This window comes from Pelodiscus sinensis, chromosome 5 (genome assembly GCF_049634645.1).
Source record: "Pelodiscus sinensis isolate JC-2024 chromosome 5, ASM4963464v1, whole genome shotgun sequence".
In the NCBI taxonomy this organism is placed as follows: domain Eukaryota; kingdom Metazoa; phylum Chordata; order Testudines; family Trionychidae; genus Pelodiscus; species Pelodiscus sinensis.
Genome location: NC_134715.1, coordinates 82,281,278 through 82,301,797, shown reverse-complemented (window position 1 = coordinate 82,301,797; position 20,520 = coordinate 82,281,278). Strand labels below are relative to the sequence as shown.

Here is a 20,520-nt window from a genome sequence, read left to right as displayed (position 1 = left end):
TTCTGCTCCTGTCCTGGCCCCTCCTGCAATGGCCCCTCCTGCTCCTGCCCCTCCTGCCCACCTTCCCGTGCTGCCTGCCCCGACGTGGCCTGCCCCCCATGTGCAGGTCTGCCCCTGCAGAAGTAGTTGCAGGGGCCACCCCTCTCAGGAGTAGCTCCTCCCCCTCTAAGTTCAAGGTCTCCTTCCCCTCCCATCCTAGATATCCCCTCTCCCCATTGTAAATAAAAAGTTACAAGTTTGTGTTTTAAAAACAAACCTGTTGTTTATTGGGAGGGGAGGGGAGAGGGAAGCGGAGGGGATGGGAGGGAATTGTAAAGGGAGACTGAGGCGACCCTACTATGGGGCCTGTGAAAACATGCCCGTCAGGGCCTCCCAGATGCGCACCCCATCCTGGTGCGCCTGGCAGATGGCAGCTGTGTGGGGCTGTTCATAGGCCTGGCCCTCGTCATGCTGGGAGGAAGGCTTCCCCCCTCCACTCCACAAGATTGTGCAGCACGCGGCCACTACCTCCGGGACATTCTGCTCACCCATCTCAAGATGGGTGAGCAAACAATGGAACTGGGCTTTCAAGCAGTCGAAGGCGCACTCCACTTGGTTGCGGGCCTGATTGAGGAGAGTTCTGTAGGATGCAGGAGTCGTGTGCCCTGCCAGACCAGCCCACGTAAACATCCAGGAAGCGGCCACGGTGGTCCACTAGGGCCTGGAGTAGGATAGAGAAGTACCCCTTTCTGTTCATAAAATGGGCCACTTGATGCTCTGGGGCATGGATGGGGATGTGGGTTGCATCCAGCAAAGCCGGCCAGCTTGGTGTCCACATCGTGCAGGTGGATGACTCTTGGAAGCAGGACATCATTGATGGCATGGACGACCTGCAGAAGGGTACAGAGAAACACAGAGGAACACATCACATAAGGTAAGGTGAGTGTGCACTCCCTTGGGCCCCTCCCCCCCGTGATGCCCTCTGCGCTCTCTCTCTCTCTCTCTCTCTCTCTCTCTCTCTCACACACACACACACACACACACACACACACACACACACACACACACACACACACACACACCCCTGAGTGACCCATCCTGGAGTCTTGGCTGCCACTGGGCATGGAGTACAGCACCCTCCCCCCATCCCACTCCCCCTGGGACTTACCTCCATCACGACGAGACCGACGGTTGATCTGCCCACCCCGAACTGATGTGCCACCGATCGGTAGCTGTCCGAGGTGGCTAGCTTCCAGACTGTGATGGCGACCCTCTTGTTGATGGGGATGACTGCTCCCAGCAGTCCGTACTGGTGTCCAGTCTCCAAAGTGGCCTCTCCACGCTGGGTTAGGGATGCCATGGCCTCCCTGGTGAGGGAGTCCAGAGTGATTTGCACCTCCAGGTCTTGGAAGAGGAGGGCACCAGCCTGGAGCACCAGCTGCAGGCACTCCAAAATGGCCGGAAGGGGCCAGAGCAGGCACATGGCCACCCCTGGCTCCATGGCACAAAACAAGCAAGATGGAAAAAAATAACAGGCAAAGGCACTAAAAGACAAAAGGCAGTGGTGTCCAAAAAGGCAGAGGGCAACCACAAAAACTACTACGGCTGTCAGTCCCTGTAAGAGGTCCTATAGCCCCGATGGTGAAAATGGCGATTGGGACTTTCTTGCGCAAAACCGCATCTAGATTGGCATGGACACTTTTCCGCAAAAAGTGCTTTTGCGGAAAAGCGTCCGTGGCAATCTAGACGCTCTTTTCCGAAAATGCTTTTAACGGAAAACTTTTCCGTTAAAAGCATTTGCGGAAAATCATGCCAGTCTAGACGTAGCCCATACATTTTATTCTGACATTGACAGAAGGGACATAAGTGAGGCTTCAGATTGGACACACCAATCATGGCTGAAAATGTGAAGAAAAGTTAGTAAAATTTCAGGCTGCATGATCTTTTCCAAGGAGCTACTCTGTGGGTAGAGCAGCTGTGGCCAGAAGAAGCCTTGCTAATGGGACTACACTGAAGCTGCTCTGGTAGGAAGCTGTTTAGGAAGCAGGAGGCTCCAGAGTAGTGTGATGGGCAGGAATTCTTCATACATTATATTTGTGTGCTGTTCATCTTCTGGTATCTAACATAGAAACAATCCCCCATCACCAAATGAGCTGGGGAAAACATGCCATTCTTTCTCTGATGTCCCTCCCACAGGTGTTTTAGTTATGCACTGCATATGTTTTTAGGAGAAGCCACCAGTAAGACTCCATTATATTGAGACTTTGTGGTGTTTATTACTAGTTTGCAAAAATGGAGAATTCAAACACATACAAGTTAAATAAGACACTGTACACTTGACCCTTTATGACTCCTTAACTCTTTGCTGCAAACCCATATGAAAAGTACAATTTGGAACAGAAAAGGGAACCAAGTTAACTCTAAATGTGTCTTGGGATAATATGAACAGTTAAGAGTCAGACATGGGGTGAGGAATTAATCTGAACTCTCTAGCTCCCACTAAACTACTGGTAGTTGCAGGTGCATAGAATTTCTCAAGATCAGGCTCCTAAATCAGTAACCTTGATTCTCTGTATCAGTTATTTCTAGATAGCATATTTTCATTTTTTTATTTTTTTAAACTATTAAAGGACCATTTCTGTTTACTTCACTTATATTAGGTCTAACCCTAACAAATATGCACATCTGAGAAATTCTATTAAACACAATGTGACTATTTGTATGCATAAATATTTGTAGGATTAGTATGATGCTTACTACTTTTTTTTTTACAGGCTGATCAAATAAATTGCTTAAACGAATGAGGTTGTATTCACATCCATAAAGGTCTGCAGGACTGAGCCCAAGTGTAGGTCAGGGGACAATTCATAGAAGTCAAATAGCATATGCCCTCAAAAGGTTTAAATTACATGGAGTACCCTTGTGAAAGCAAATAATTCACTGTAAGTGGAATATCTTGCATTCATGCAAATTGTAACTTTAATTAAATGCAAGGTTTATTTCAGTTGATCAGACTATGTATTTTTCTGAGACATGTCATGAACAGAAGACTGTTTAAGAAAAGTGGTGGAAGGCTTAGAGAAAATTGATCGAGAGAGAGAGAGAGAGAGATCAATCTGATGGACATTTCTGAAATCGGTGCATATTTCATAGTATCTATAAAATCTGAATTTAATTCTATAAAAAGCAGGGCAAGTTTTCTAGGATCAGTTTAGAATCAAATGTGTTTTTATAATGTTTACTTTAAAGGTATTTCACTAATGTCATTGTAGGTTTTTCTTGAAGGTAAAATTCCCACTTTTATGATAGACCACCTCACGTGCTCTACTCCTTTCAGATTTTTTTGCTTTTAACAACATGAAAATTAGTTGTTTTTAAATAAGACTGGTAAAACCAGTTAGATTATAATTAGTTTATTGCATTTCTAAATAAATATTTATCCAATATTTTAATTACACAGTCTTTAAAAATGTATGTAGAAACTTGGATCTCCTTAACTACCTTAGCAAATTTAGAGTCAAACCCTGCACATCCTTTTCATCTCAGTAATCCTTTATCAAGCAAGTAGTCCCAGTAACCTATGGGATTACTCCCAGGAGTAAAGGTTTGCCTATTAGTAAAAGCCTAAATACTAGCCTCAGTTCCTAAATTCTTCAAATTTACATAAAAGACTACCAAAAACTTGATCCAATATATTCAGTGTGATTAAATCTTTATAGTAAATATTTACAGGGATGCCCTCTGTGGTCTGCTAGATCCACTACTTGGTTGTTGGAGTTGTAGTTTGAGGGTAGAAAATTATCAGGAAGCAGGAAATGTAATTGTGTGTTTCATGATGGAACCAGAAGCTTCTGCTGCAACTACTTTTGGAGCAGCATGATTATTTTCATACACATTATTATTCACTCTTTTCTGTCTTGGCTTCCACATCTCAACAGATTTATGAAGAGAATGGCTCTCCTCTACCTGAACCCTTTCTTCAAAGCCCAGGTCAGCCTCCAATTGGTTTAAATACTTGGATTAGAGTATTCAAGATCTATACATTTGAAATTAGACAGAATTTTTGAAAGCAAAAAAATATGCTTTGCGTATAGAGTGCTTTGGAGCCAAAAAGCAGCATATATTATGTTCTTCCCCTTCTGGATGATCAATATGATACTGCACTCTACAGCCTTGTCTACTCTCTAAGGTCGAATTTATTAAGGTCAATTTTTTTAGCACCTGATTTTATAAAGTTGAAGGTGCTCCCCCCTTGCCCCGTGTGCACAAGAGTTCAACATAGGGAATCCCCACTGTGATGGCTGCCATCAACTTTGACAGCATAGTTATCCTGCAGTTCCTGCTGCCCCTTTGTATTCTGTGTTAGGTTGCCAGTGTCCAATGAGACCAAAACTATGCAGTGGGTGGTTCTGCGTACATGTTGCCAGCTTCCCATAATGCATTCATTTCCTCCCTCCCAGACTAGACTTAGTGATACAGGCCAGGTCAGCCCCTTCATCCAGGATTTAATCCTGGATGAAAACAGACTTGTAGGATACCGACTTTGCATTCAACAACAGCACCATTAGGCCTGGCAACCAGTTGTTAAAATTTCCAAGGTCATTGAGGATGGGAGCAGGACCAGAACAAGGAATAGCCCATAACTGTCTAAACCTTGTTCCCCTCATTTGGCCCATCCTGATCTTACTATCATATCTCCCCATGCCCATCACAACTCCCACCATTCCATTGGAACCCTCCCTCTTAACCACCCTGCCCATGCCACAAAACATGAGGGCTGCATCTAGACTGGCAAGTTTTTCCACAAAAGCAGCTGCTTTTTCAGAAAAACTTGCCAGTTGTCTACACTGGCCACTTGAATTTGTGCAAGAACACTGACGATCTCATGTAAGATTGTCAGTGTTCTTGCGCAAATACTATGCTGCTCCCGTTCGGGCAAAAGCCCTCTTGCGCAAATGCTTTTGTGCAAGAGGGCCAGTGTAGACAACACGGTATTGTTTTGCGCAAAAAAGCCCCGATCGCAAAAATGGCGATTGGGGCTTTCTTGCACAAAACCGCGTCTAGATTGGCACGGACACTTTTCCGCAAAAAGTGCTTTTGCGGAAAAGCGTCCATGCCAATCTAGATGCTCTTTTCCGCAAATGCTTTTAACGGAAAAACTTTTCCGTTAAAAGCATTTGTGGAAAATCATGCCAGTCTAGACATAGCCAATGACTGTGAGGAGAAAGGAGTCTACAGCACACATACCCTGTCCTTCAGCTTCAGTACAAGCAGGTAGGGGGAACCATCTCTCACCAATAATCTTCCCCTGCCCTTCCTGCTGTCACCAAGCACTAAATAGGCCACCACACAAATAACACACATCATTCCCAATTGCTTTAACCCACTTGCAGCTGTTGCCTGAAGTGTGTTTTCAGAATAATCCATGGACTGGTTTGGAATACTGGCTGGGTCCCCCACTAGAATCCCATGCAACTGCTCATAGAAGCAGTATGTTTGTGGCACTGATCCTGACCATCTTTTTGCCTCCTTTGTCTTCTGGCATGCCTGCCTCAGTTCCTTTATTTTCATGTGGCATTGCTGGGCATCCCTGACATATCCTTTTTCCTCTGTGCCCTTGGCATAGATATCAGCATTTCTTTTGCTGGTTCATGGTGCTGCCTAAACTAATTCCTCTCCCCACATAGCAATGTGTTCCAGGATCTCCTGCATGCTTGTGCTGGAGCTCGTTTGCAACTCTGGGCATTCGTGATCAGGTGCGCTGCCTGTCTGAGGTTCCCTTGCCAAGCTAGCCACACAGGAAATGAAATTCGGTTTTTAGTGGGGCTTTTCCTGTGCACCTAGAGAGCATCAGAGTTGAAAGTGCTGGCCAGAGCAGTCACATTGGGGAACAGTGGGATACCTTCTGTAGTTCAAGAATGCTGACTTTCACAGTGTTGCATCTGAACTACCCAAAGTCAAATTTACCAATATTCTTGAGCTCCATCTACACTGCCAGGTTTTTCTGGCAGAAAATATGCCTAAGTTGAAGTCTCATTGCGTGTCCTGGAGAGGCATAAGGATCTTCGCAAAACGGGGGTTCTGTGCAAAGAAAGAGTCCACACTGCTTCTTTTTGCTCATAAACCTCTTGCGCAAAAAGAAATGGCAGAAAATACACTAATGAGATTGCATTTTATGCTAAAGAGTCCCTCATTAGCATATTTTCTGCCAAAAAAACTGGCAGTGTAGATGAAGCCCTAGTGAAAGACAAGAGCATCAACATTGATTTTAACAGCCCTTAAAGTTGATGGAATGGGTTTGGTGGCGTGGTCTCATTATTTAGAAAATCAACCTAACGTGGCTAAATTTGACCTATACTCCTAGTGCAAACTAGGCCTATGTTAAAGAATTTTTTTGGGACTAAAGTAAATGTCATAAAGTAAATGTCAATGCTATCAATTCCATCAGCATGAACAGAAAATAGAGGAATCAACAGACCAGTATTTTGCTGCTTTAAGGGAACTGATTGTCACATGTGATTTTTGGCAGTGTGGCAGGTGAAATTATACAAGATCAGCTCATGAGAAAAAAAAATGCTGTGCTCATTATAAGAGAATGCTTACTATTTGAATTGGACCTGACATTATGGAAAGCCATACCCATTGCCAACCCTATCGAGTCAGCTATAGTGGAGGCAAAAATAATGAGCCCAGATGCAGCAGATATAGTCCAACTCATGCAGCCACTACAGACGGACTAAAACAATAGTGTTAAAAATTACTAGGGAAATGCATATAAAAAAGTCACAGACCCAATGATGTCCAGTGTTGGATTTAATGAATTTCCCTTGATCCTCATAGTGGAATTAATGTTGGACACTGACTCAGCTGTTTCTACACTATCTGGATTGATTTACTTGCACCACTCTGGACATGTGCCACTTACTGAACCAAGCTTCTGCCTAATGTGCTGCTTAATGACCTACATTCTTGTGTTTGATTGCTTACCTGTATCTGAGCCTTTTAATGCATAAAGGCCTTACACATACAAGCTGTCAGATGTTCAGGTTTTGAATGCTATTGGGCCTGTCAGATGTGCTATCAGAATCAGCCAGCTGTTTGTATGGATAAGAATATTGGTGGGCAATCTGCAGCTCACAGGCCACATCGAGGTTCTATGTGTGGCCCATGAAACATTTTTACTATTGCCCATGTGCAGGGTTGCCAGACTCCTCTGGTTTCTATCTGCATAGCTTTTATCTTACCAGTATTACTAAAGTAATACACATGCAAAACAAGGACAGGTGAGCTAAGGTGCATACTGATTACACACAACATTGAGTGTGAGAGCCCTGTGCTCTCTCTGCATCCAATCAAAGTGCTGCTGCAGTTTAAATGGCACACCTTGCAAATTCCAGGTATGCAAGTAAGCACAATTAGCAAAATTACCCTATCCTGGAAAACTATTTTGATGACAATGATGAAGGGGCGCACTCATTTGGCACACTCACTAGCTTAGGTTGCCCATTCCTGCACTAGAGACTACATTATGTAATCATTAAAGAAAAGGGATTAGACCTCAGTTATAAACAGAATTCTAATTATAGTTCCATAGTCACTTTGTGTTACCATTAATGTATTCGATAACTATTTAATTAGGGGTTATTAATACAGCAACAAGTTATTGTGTTATTACTGTTGTAAAATTGGGTTTGCTCTTATCAGGGGGAAATGTGGTGTTGCTAGGTCCAATATTGCATGAAGTGAGTTGTAGTGTTTCAGCTTGTAAAAACCTAATAGGAAGCACAAAATGTAAGTGTATAAGTGTCACACTGCAGCCAGGGAGTTGTCTTAACAATTACTGGCTTTCACTCTTTTCAGCTTTGGCCTCAACTACTCAAAATTCTTTTCAGAAATAGAAACCTTAAACTAATTTGTTTAGCTTAAATGATTGGTTGATATACACCGTTAAAATAACAATGTATTTGTAAGCCAGGGGTCTGAAGGATGGCTTGCAATGCAGCCAGCTGAAGTTGTTTAGCCCTGCAAGATAATTAACTGTTGGTATGTAAATACAGCTCATGCTGGGATGGGGAAGGAAGTCAAGGTGTGGTTATATAAATCCAATTCATCCAGGGCTGGTAGAGTATTGGTTGTTAGAATGGAATGTGATGTATTGTAACTAATTTGGGCTGTTGTGGAGTCACAAACCATGCTACCCCTAAATGTGGGAACTGTAAAATATGATACCAGTGCTTGCAGGAGATACACCATCATTGTAAGGGGTCTCAGATAAACAAGCCTTCCCCTTCCAGAACTGAGCTGAGGGCCAAAGCTAAAGTTCAAGTTCAAGCTGTCTCCCTTTTCCCACAATATCATGTGTTTTATGGATAGGCCTAAAGCAAACTCCATCAGGAGTCATTTTGTTATTCTAGTGGAAGCTGGAATCTTTTGACCAGAGTGGGTGGTGGCTAAAGAGTTGAAATCACTAAGAGCTGAAGTCACTGGTTTGGCCTGGAGCCAGACCCATTGCAGCCAGCAGAGTGACCAGTGGGCGACTGGTAGAAGCAACAGCTGGTGGCCAGCAGAGCAGCTTGTGGGAATGACCGGCAGGAGGTCAGTAGGAGCAATGGCAGGCGACCAGCTGAAGAAGTGGCTGGAGGAGCAAGCGGATCACAGGAGTAGCACAAAGGTGGCCTGGCCTCAGGCTCAATGAGTGGAGACATCAGGGTGATGTGTTGGAGTCCGCAATGACTGGACAGAGCTGTAAGTGGGACATTTGAAGCAGCGTACAGGGAAAGTTTGGGTAAGTGAATGGAATCCTTACATTGTTGGCAAAGGACATTGTTTGATCCATTTGACCTGGGATGATTACTCATGGGGCATTATGAACTCTGTTCGTGGTATTTCCCCAAACTAATGCCATGTGACCTCTCTCCCTCTTTCATTAAAAGTTTCTCATCTACACACAGACTCTGTGCTTGTGAGTGGGGAAGCATTGCCTCTCAGAGGCACCCAGGGGTGTGTGAATTTCCCAGGCTACTGGGTGGGAGCTCAAGCCGGTTGTGTGTGAGATGGATGAAGAGGTACCCCTAGATATTGAACCTGGCCCTGGCTGCTGCCGGCACTACCTGGCAGAAGGGTTACATACTTATTAGAGCAACCCTCTGGATAACTGCAGTCTAGTACATCTAGACAATAAGCTATCCTTCTAGACTATAGAGGAACAAGGAGAAACAATATACAGTAGTTTATTTCTTAGGATACTATCCTGGAAAGACTTGTCCATGTTCTTAACTTTATACTCTGTGAGTAATTCTGCTGAAGTAAGATTTTGAAGGACTGAATCTTTAAACTGCTTTTTTCTAAATTCATTATCATATGAAGACTACTTGTAAAATACTTAACCATTTAAATTCCTCTGTTCATATCTGAATGGGTATTGAACAGGAATAACTGTATTATCCAAGCTATTTTCAATCTCTCATTGATATCTTTGAAAGTGTCATTTCCCATAGCTGGAGCAAATTAAAGTATAAGCAATTATTGTAAAATTGCACAGTATTGTGTACTGGGCAGGCAACATTTCAGCCATGATTCAAGTGAAGTTCCAATTTTAAGGGTTGAGAACATTTAAAATTTTTTTTAAAGGTATTATAATTGAATAACTTATGTTACTTCTATTAGCTGAACAGTGGTAATAATGCTTTTTTTAAAAATTTCAAGTAATTCAATATATAAATATAGGGCTTAACCCCATAGCCCTTTCTTTTGCAGAATGAACTATAAAACTAGACCCACATTCCAAAAGAAACTTAATAATGAGTAACTTTAAATATTTGAACAGTCCTATCATCCTTAAGTATCTTGTAGAATCAGGGACTTAGGAAAGAAACAGCATGGCTATAGAATAAAAAATAACTGCACATGTCAGTCATCTGCCAAACTGCAAAGCTATGAGACATATTAGTTAAAAAGGCCTAACTAAAAAGATGATAGAAGACAAATAAAATTGTGCTTTAATTGTCTGCTGATTCACAATATAATATGGTAAACAATGAGCTGTATGTCAGCAAAGCCTCTTGGACTTCATTGGGTTTCATATTGTGCTGTGGTTTAGGGCTTTGCTAGTTATCACAAGTTTTTTCACGGGGACATAATAGAACTACAATCACAGATTCAATGCCCAATTCTCATTTATGTGAATGCCCTTACCAGTGAAAAGACATCTCAAGATTGTGTGAAATACATTGTAACTTAAGGTACATGAGAATCAGGCCCTCAGAGTTCAGAAATAAATACATTTACAGATGGACTTCTCTTAATTTTCATATCGTCACTTCCCTCACTTGCAGCCAAAGTTCTGATTTCTTTACAGATTTGTCAGAAGTATTATAACAATTAGCCCCATATTAAACCGAGCAGATTTTCAACATATAAACCAAGTGAGAATAGTGAGGGTCATCAAAGTCAAGCTGGAAAATACATAATTCCGAGAACCTTGATACATTGATTCATTTTTTCTTCCTAAACTTCACTTCACTCTACCTTTATCCTATGAACACAAATGAGTAACTATTAAACTTCATCTAGCTATAGATTTCCCAGCAGGTGGAACCTTTGCAGCAGCCCCCTGATTTTAATTTCTGTTGGGAATCCTGAAACATGTGCTGTCTTGTAGAAGGAAAATTCAGGAGCACACAGAACTGACCCTGCTAACAGGCTGTGCAGCCAAATGGCTCTTGCTCTAAACTTTGCTACCAGCAGGTCTGAGATTACCATATTAGCTTACAAATGTAGTGGTCTTAATGAGATACAAGCTTCCATTGCTCCTCAAATTCTTTACAGACTTACTAAGGGTTAATGAAAAATATACAGAAATTGGTCATGCATAAGGTATTGTTACCATTAGTCTTCCAAGTCCTTCTTCAGTAGTCTTGTTTTTCTTACTGGGTCACATTCAAGAGCCTCCTTATCCTCTTTTATCTGCAGTGGTGCTAAAGAAATAATGATTTTCCAAGATTTCGAGCTGAATGCTATGAAGTGCTCTAAAGGCCTTTTATCATCACACATGCTGGATTTTCAGCAATTCTGTATAATTTTTTTCTTCCATCAAGAACTTCCATGTTTTCTTTTCTGGTGTCCTTGAACAACCCTGAGTGGAAGGCAAGATGATGTAGTTATCTTTCTGGTTCTTTCTATCTTTCTGTTGTACTATTAATGCACATCAAGAATGCCTCCAATGGCTACTATTTTGTGTGTGTGTGTGCGCAACCAAGTCTGTATTTGCTCTCTGTCTCTAAATGTTTTAACATCTCTTTACTCTTCTTTTGAGTCATCACTTTTTTCTCTGCTTTTCTGACTTCTCTCAAGCACTTTATTTTCAGGCTACAATTTCTAAAAGTCTTGATTCTGATTTATCTCAGCTTCATCCAGCTTCTTCACTTTGTCTTTTGATGTCTTCCTCTCAGGTTCACTTTTTGTGCAATCCCCTCACACGTACATCTTCTCAATACTGCTGTTTACTGTATTTGGAGAGAGTTATTTTTTCTTTCACTTCAGTTTTCTGAATTTTGTAGCGATGGCAAGTCATAAGTTGTTTTCCAATCAGGTAGATGTGAGTTGCTTCCACAAAGTTAATATAGTCAGCTTCCCTTTTTGCTTGACAAATCTAGGTCAGTGTCCTACCTGAAAATTGTTGTGCTTATTGAAAAACAAAGTTTAAGTACTTTAATAAGACAAACCTTTTAATATAAAAATGTAACGCAGGTGCCTATTGTGTCTAACACATATGTGCCACATACTTTTTAAGAGCCCACTGTGGAGTAAGAGTGAGTTGTGTCTTGCTCATTGTTCCAAGGTAGATTTAGCACTTCACATCCAGAAGCTTCTGGATTTGGGTGTGGTAGTTTTGGGTAACAAACTCCCTGTTGCTGGAGTCAGACTCCATGAGGCAAGCAGCCCAGGGCAGTTACTTTACAGAAAGCAGGCTGTTTTCTCAAATGCTGAAGCATGGTGTGGCAGATTAGTGATATACTTACCCTCCAACAGGGAAGCATAGGCTATGTTAATTATACAAAGGGGAAACTGGCCAAAATCAAATGAGATTCAAAGTATAGAATTAAAATAGAAGTAATTATTGTTCCTTCCTGTGACAGGGTGTACCAGCGCTTCCACCCACTGGGAAAGCTGAGCCTAACTAGGTTCACCTGGTGGAAGAAGTCCTGCCCTTGCAGGACTGCTGGACATGTTCAGGCTGCCGCCCAAGTAAAAAAGCCTGGAGAGAGGTGCAGTCTGGGCTGGCTACTGAGAGGCTGTGGTTACGCTGGCACGATCTTGTGCAAATGTGGCCACTCTTGTGCAAAAACTTGCTGCCTGTCTATACTAGCCGTATGTTCTTGCGCAAGTACACTGACATTCTAATGTAAGAAATCAGGGCTTCTTACGCCAGAACTCTGATGCTCCCGCTCAGGAATAAGCCCTTTTGCACAACTATTCTTGCACAAGAGGCCAGTGTAGACAGGCAACATGAATTTCTTGCACAAGAAAGCCCTATGGTTAAAATGGCCATCAGAGCTTTCTTGCGCAAGAGAGTGTCTACACTGGCATGGATGCTCTTGCGCAAAAGCACATGCCAGTGTAGATGCTCTCTTCTGGAAGAGTTTTTGCACAAGAGCTCTTTCACAAAAGAGTTCTTGCGCAAGAAGCTGCCAGTGTAGATGTAGCCAGAAGGTAGGAAGATTCACCAGAGTGCCTGCAGGTAAACTGCCAGAGGGACCAGCTCTGGAAACCAAGCGGTGAGATACCAGCGCTGCAGCAGAGGATATGGCAGAAGGACCCTGGCAAGAGGCCTGTGGAGACTGGCAGGAAGTAGCCCGGGGTGGGAGATTGTATCCTGTGGTTTTCAATGTGTTGTGGTGGGATTCCCTGCTGAAAGGGAGCAGTAGACTGCCACTGCTAGTAAGGCCCTGGGTTGGGACCCAGTGGAGTAAGGAGGGTCTGGGTCCCCCTGCCACCTTCTTCAACCCTGGGCTGAGGGGCTGGCAGCCATGTACTATAGACTCTGGCTGCTAGGCCAAACTCCCCTGGTGAGAGGGGATGTTTATTATAGATTCTGGCCATTAAGCTGCACTGCCCCAGGTAGAATGGCACAAGTGTATAACTACAGGGTTGATCGTGGTCCTAGGAACGTGACAGCTTCCCCTCAGAGGGGAACAAGTGTATAACCCCACAACACTTCCTAAGCTATTTTAGTTAGTGTCAGCTAACATGAGGAGTCAGCTTTTCTTTCAATGTGATAATGGGGACAGAGTCATATCTTGCTAGTCTTGGTTTTGTATTATCTTGTGACAGGTTTTTTGTTAGTGGTTGTGGTTACTTTTTAAATCTATGCTTAATTGAGTGGTTCATTAATCAGTCAGCTAACTGATTAAACTGTGACTTCAGCAGAGGTGGCTAAAAGCTGTTACTTTTAGGAGACTGTGCAGTGCAGAATTTTTCAGAAATAAATGTGTGTACAGACTTTCCTGTTTTTTCCCACAGCAATAGGCTGCAGAGATGCTGGCTGGCACAAGGGGCCACTGGGCCTATCTGAGTGCACCCCACAAACAGAAGAAAAATCTCTGAAGGAGGATGGGGGGTGAAAGAATCGAGGGGTTCACAGCAGCTGCAGTTCCAAGCATGTCCTGAAGGAAGAAGGTGGTGTCAGTGGGACTCAGCATCAGATTGTTTCTCCCTCTGTTTCCCTGGCCTCTGGAGCATAGTAGTGTCTGCAGTTGCAAAATCCCCCCAGAAAGAGTCTGTATGGATTCCAGCTGAATCTCTCTCTGGCAATATTGTGGTCTGGCATGATTTTTGATAGCCCAGGTGTCCACTTATCATGGGTGTGGCCAAGTTTGCCATGGTCACAGAAAGTTTGTTTAGTCCCTAGTCCTGGCTCCACATGTTCTGTGCTGTTTTTTAGCTTTAATTTACCACTAAAGGTATATCTACACAACAGTTTTGTTGGAAAAATGGCCATTGATCACCCAGCCAGACGTCTCCGTGGAGGAGGAGCAGGAGAGCCAGCCAGCGGCGGCAGAGGAGGAGACGGGCACCAGGACCCTCTCCCTTGAGCCAGTGCCTGTGAGGCAGGACGTCTCCCAGGCTGCTTCGGACGCCTGGGAGGGATCTTCAGGTGAGTAGTTTCACTTTGTCTCACACACAGGGCGGGAGAGGCATGTGCACAGGCGGAGGGGGGGGCAAGTGTCGCTTGGGATGCTCTGCCCGGACATTGTGCTGCAGTGCATGCATGCGCAACCATGTGCCACATTACTATGCGGCATGTAGGCACAGCAGGCAGCCCCTGAGCATGGGTGGGATCCTGCTCCCATGCTCAGGGGAGGCCATGCAGGGGGGGCACCATGGCTCAAAGCAGACTAGCCACAAACGCGCAGGCCCAACCCCACACAGACCAAGGAGAGCTGTACCTAGTACACAGGCGTACCTGCACATGTGAGGCAGCAGCCACTCCCACAAACAGCATTGCCAGTTACACCTGTGTGTGTGGACCCCAGGGAAGCCCAGGCTGCTCCCAGCTCTTCTGCTGTCCATGAGGGGATGGGCCGTGGAGAGAGGAATGGGCAGCATGGTCTTCTGGGCACATTAGGGCCCCTGTGAGGCATGTTCCTACCTCCCCAAGTGATACCTAGGGCCCTCCCTGTGCCAACCCTGACCCCACTCCAGCCCCTCTCCTGTGCTCCATGGACCCACCCAAGCCTGACAAGGTCCCCACACCCAAGGTGGCACATAGAGCCACCCCTTCTCCCCCTCCCAGTTATGCGCCCCCTGCTCACCTATTCAGAATGTTTCATTAATACAGACTACATTTTTTTGAAAACAAAACAGGTGTTTTTATTGAAAGGGCAAAGGGTGGTGGAGAAGGTCTAGGGCCCCTAGGGAGGAGGCACTGGGGAGTTACTGGGGTCCTGGAGAGACCCTCTCACTCAGGACCTCCCGGATGCACACCCCAGCCTAATAGTCCTGGTGGGTGGCAGCTGTCCATGGCTGCAGGAAGTCTCGCCCCTCATGGCCAGCATCTGCCCGCCCACCCCCACCCCGCAGGACAACATGCTGCCACCACCTTGGATGTCATGCTTCCTGAGGCAGGTCAGCAGGCATTGGAAATGTGCCTTGAGGTGGCCAAAGGCGCACTCCACCTGAATCCAGGCCCGGTTCAGGTAGGCATTGAATCGGTCCCTTCTGGGATGCAGGTGCCCGGTGTAGGGTTGAATTGGCCATGGCATCTGGGGGTAGTTTGTATCCCCCACGATGCACAATGCCATGTGCACATCCCCAACAGCAAGTTCATAGCAGGGGAAGAATGTGCCCACCTCCAGCTTGCAGTACAGGCTAGAGTTCCTGAAGACTCGGGCATCGTGTGCCCAGCCCAATCACCCTACAAATGTCTGTAAAGTGTTCCCTGTGGTCAAGCAGGGCCTGCAACACCATTGAAAAGTAGCCCTTTTGAGTGATGTACTGGGCTGCTCAATGCTCCAGTGTGGGGGAGTGGGATGTGGGTCCTATCAATGGCTCCCTCCACCCCCCAGCTTGGGAACCCCAGGGAAGCAAATCCAGCCACAGTCATGTCCAGGTCTCTGCCATGGATGACCTTCCACAGCAGGATCAAGTTGATGGCCCTCACCACCAGAAGGAGACAAACACACAAAACAAAGAATGAGAGAGGGGGTGCTTGAGCCCTTGGGAGGACTCACCCTATTCCCCTGCCCCCCCCCCCCCCAACACCCTAGGAGCCATCTCCTATAAGGCTATTCTTCCCCCTCCCCCTCCTCCCACAGCAGGGCAGGATGGCACAAGCCCCCAGGGACCCTCCACTCCACCACACGCCTCCAGCCTTCCTTTCCCGAGGGTCCCCCTTATGCAACACTCTCCCACATCCCCTGTAGGGATTGCAGCCTGAGAGTGCCTTACCTCCATGAGGAGGGCCCTGATGGTGGACTTGTCCATGCTGAACTGTTTGCCCACCAACCGGTAGCTGTTGGGCTAGCGAGCTTCCAGAGGGCTATTGTGACATAATTCTCCAGGAGGATGGCAGGCCACAGGTGGGTGTTGCAACTGCAGGGGCCAGAGGCGAGCCAAGCACACAGCTCCAAAAAGGTGGCCTTCCGCATGCGGAAGTTTTGAAACCACTATTGGCTGTCCCACTGCTCCAGGACCAACTGGTCTTACCAGTCTGAACTGGTGTCGAGCCTCCACAAATGCCTTCCCACTGTGGGGTGCGGTTGCTAGAGTGGAGCAGCCATGGAGTGGGTCCCCCGAATAAGCTCAGGGGTCCAGGTCATGCAGGACCAGGTAGGCAGCTGGCAAAAGTGCTGCAAAAACTGCAGCATCACCATGTGGGGGCCAATGCATGCCTGGGGCAGCTCCGGCTCCATGGCTGAAGGGAAAAAGCTGTGGCATCCACAAAAGAACATGACAACCACAGCAGGCATTGCTAAAGCTTTGCTGTCCCTTAGAGAGGTAGCAAGCATGCAGCAGAAGCAGAGAAATTGCTGTCCAGAGAGGTCCCTTTAAGTTCATGTCTCTGCAAGGCTCCAGCACCAGCGCTCAGAAGCAACTGATGGCCTAAATCCCTGCCTGAAGTGATTCTGGGTGACCTTTTATGCGAGAAACTGTCCAGTCAGTCTGGACGCTCTCTTGCGCAAGAGCATATATCTTTTTTTAATGCGCTATTGTGTGTGGATGTGCTAAGAAGTTGTTGTTTGTTTTTTTTAGAAGATCTCTTCCGAAAAAAGCTTTTTGCGCAAGAAATGTCTTGTAGCAGGCCTGTAAGTAGTGGAAATGTTGGTAATGTTGCTACACAGTATTGATCTCTCATGGTTCAGAAAATTCTTTGGTTCAACACTGGTCAGGTCCTGAGGGTGCTGGACTACAGAGGTTTAACCTGTACAAATGAGTGGAGGGAAGATGTTGTTTTTTACTGTAACACCCTGTAGACTTGAGAATCAAAGATTAAGGTGAATTTAACATAACTTTTTGGGAACTCAGGGTTTCATCTCTGTGTGTTTCTGTGGAGACTGAACTTTCCAGATGAGTTGTATCAATTTTTAATTCAGTTTGTGTATCTGGCTATAATGTGTGTGGATTATGAAATATTCATGTTATAAAAGTTAAACTATCATTATTTGTTTCTTTAGCAGAAGTCTTTATAAAGTTAATTATTTTTGATCCCTTTAGTTCCACGTTGGAATTGAGGGGGGAGTGACTCAGAGCAATCGTTGCTGACTATCCTCAGAAACTAAATTCTGCGGGTCCAGCTGCTTTCCTGGAGGTGGGTCTTCATTACTCTTCTCATTGGAGGGCTTGAAGTGAACTGTAGCTCACACAAAAGATACAAAATTCCCATGTAATAGTTAAAAATAGCAGGAAGAGTTCTAAATACTTCCAGAGACAGCCACTATTTATATCCTCTTCCTTCTTCTTAGTGTGCTTGTCAATTTTTTTTTTAAGTAATTTTTTTTTAACTGACTCTGATTTTTTGGTCCTGACTCTGGAATAATGTCACTGCTGGGCAAAAGCCCCTATCAAGGAGTTAAAGTCTTGCATGGTCAGAGTTAAACTCTGATTTCAACCGGAAAGGTGTTTCGCAACTAGAGGATGTCATAATGGTGGGACAGGTGAGTGTAAGAGGCTCAAATTTGTCCTAATCCCACTCACTTTCTCAGGGTTAGTTTACATTTTGGAGATGGGCCTGCAGACTTTCGTTCAGAAAATAGTGGTGTGATGTGCCTGCCTCTTTGGATTAGTAGATGTGCTAGCTGAGTTTCAATCTGACAATGTGCACAATCAGCGCCTGGCGATCTCATGCTTTGGATGAACACCTGCATCATCCACAGTGGCTAATGAGTTGATTTTTTTTTCCTGTCTTAGATGTGATTCCTGTGAATTTTGGAATAGCACAATTAGAATGGGTATTGTGGCATGGGTGATATGCCTTTCCAAACACTCGCAAGGCTACATCTACACTGGTGGCTTCTTGCACAAGAACAGCTATTCTTGTGCAAAAACTTCCTGGGTGTCTACACTGCACGCGTGTTCTTGTGCAAGTAAATTTACAGTCTAGTGTTGGAAAACAGGGCTTCTTCCAGAAGAGTTATTCCTCTCCACACGAGGAATAAGACCTCTTGCGCAAGAGCTCTTGTGCAAGAGGGCAGTGTAGACAGGCAACATGAATTTCTTGTGCAAGAAACCGCTATGCCTAAATTTATTTATTTATTTAAATATTTTACCCCGCCTTTCTATTTAAAATATTCAAGGCGGCTATTCAAAATGGCTCTCAGAGCTTTCTTGTGCAAGAGAGCATCTACACTGCCATAGAAGCTCTTCCGCGAAAGCACAGCTCTTGTGCAAAAGCACATGCCAGTGTAGATGCGCTCTTGTGGAAGACTTTTTTTCTGCAAAACAGTTCTTGCACAAGAAGCTGCCAGTGTAGATGTAGCCCCATGGTAGAAATGCAAAATTCTGGAAGTGTGGTGGTTTTGTTTAGGAGTGGGAGGTTAAGCTAACTTAATTTCTGGAGAATTGGCTTGCTGAGACTGAGCCTTTTTAAGTTTACACAACGGTTTTGCATTGCTTTCTATGCTTAGATCCTGAGACTTGGCTGTTCCATGTCGTGTCCAATGTTCAATATAAGCTTTGACCCACTGAAAACTTTTCACTTCAGCTCGATTAATGCTGTTGTCCATTTTGATCTCACAAACTAAGCAAGCCAACTCAAGTTAGTACTGGTAGTTTTAATCTGGCACACAAAATTAGTGAGTGTCCCACCTGCAAATGGTTGTTCTTGCCTAAATGTTAGCTGTGATGACAAGTACCTCATTATCACATTTATTTTTGGAGAAAAGTAGTGAGAACTATTTCAGGGATTCTTCATCTCTTCCAGCTGTAGCTTTCTGGGCAATGAATTATAACATAATTTACCCTTTCACTTAAATGGTATGGCCAAAGAGTTGCTTGTCGCTCTATCGTTTTGACTCCAGATTTCTGAATCTACTTGTCTATCTCTGAGGAACTGTCCATCATAGACATTAAATGTAACCAATGCAAATACCATAATGTTTTGTAATTCTGTTTATTATTTTGCCTGGTTAAGACTCTGTATTTCCTTTCCCGCTTTCACTTAAATTATTCATGCTTTCATCTTTCTTAGTCCTTTACTTCTGTTACTAGATTACATTTTTATTCCTCCCCCCCCCCCCCCCCATTAGGCCTAACGTCTATTCTTTTTGCTTGCAGCAAAGCTGGTGTCACAATCTTCTTCTCTGCTTCACTTTCCACCAACAAAAGAAGACCATTGCACTGCTGTTCTGCTGGCTGGGCAAGCCAATAGCTAGGCAAACACCTTAACAATGAAGGGAAGAATATTAAGGGTTATTCCCCACCTTTATCTCCACAGATAAAAGGAGTTTCATCCCTTGAGAACATTGTCAGAAATGCTTAGGACTGCCAACTGTCCAGTTATACAAACTCAAACATCCTTGCCCCATTATACCTCATTCCACTACTCACTCTCCTCCAGGCTCACTTACTTTCACGAGGTTGGGTTGGAGTTTGGGAGGGAATGCAGACTGGGGGATTTCAAGTTTGGGAGGAGCCTGGAGCAGGGGGTTGGGGCACAGACTTTAAGAGGAAATTCAGGTGCAAGAGTGGGGCTCCAGGCTGTGGCTAAGAGGTATGTGGTGCAGGATAGGGAAGGGTAGGGGTTTAGGTGCAGGCTTATGGTTGTGTATCTAGGGTAGCTTGCAGAAAGCAGTGGGTATATCCAACTCCTAGGCTCAGAGGTGGTCAGGCAGCTTTGTGCATGTGCCCCTGCCTGCAGGCACTGTCCTCACAGCTCCCATTGGCAGAGGTACCATTTAGAGAGCTAGGGAGTCTGTAGCCACCCCCCGCCCAAAGTTTGAACCCTTGAATTTCATACTTGAGGTTTGCTTAAAGTGCATGTCCAACTCCAGGCATAGCTCTTAACTGCAACAGAGCTTGTGCTGCTCCCAGCTTTCCCTTTGGGGTTGAGAGTTTGTTTGTAAACAGAATGATTAAGATAACAAAATACTTTGTCATTCAAAGCCTTTGATGATACCATTTACATGTTTAGTTAGTCTTTAAAGTGCTACCAGACTATTTGTCGTGTTTTAAGTTTTTACTGTTACAAACTAACTGGGCTAACCCTCAAACTTCTTCATTTAAGTAACTGAAGGATCATTATTAGATCACAAAAATACAATGACAGATGGAATTCAATGTTGATAAATATGAAGTAATGCATATGGAAAAATATCAACTATTATACACAAAAAGAGAGGGATCTAAACTAGCGGCTACCATTCATGGAAAATCTTGGAATCCGTGCAGATAGTTCCCTGAAAACATCTGCTCAATGTGCAGTAGCAATCTAAAAAGCTAACAAAATATGGAGATTCATAAGGAAAGGAATAGATTATCAGACAGAAAATGTGATGTTGACTTTATATAAAGGCATAGCATGTCGACATCTTAAATACTGCATGC

The 20,520-nt window shown here is 44.5% G+C and overlaps 1 long non-coding RNA gene across 1 annotated transcript; it reads left to right on the top strand.

Moving 5' to 3' along the window:
- The first annotated feature begins 16,726 nt into the window (after positions 1-16,726).
- Positions 16,727-19,475, top strand: LOC142829459 (uncharacterized). The gene is made up of 3 exons (XR_012903877.1): positions 16,727-16,784; positions 17,194-17,287; positions 19,252-19,475. It is a non-coding gene; the product is annotated as an uncharacterized LOC142829459 (long non-coding RNA).
- Positions 19,476-20,520: the final 1,045 nt, after the last annotated feature.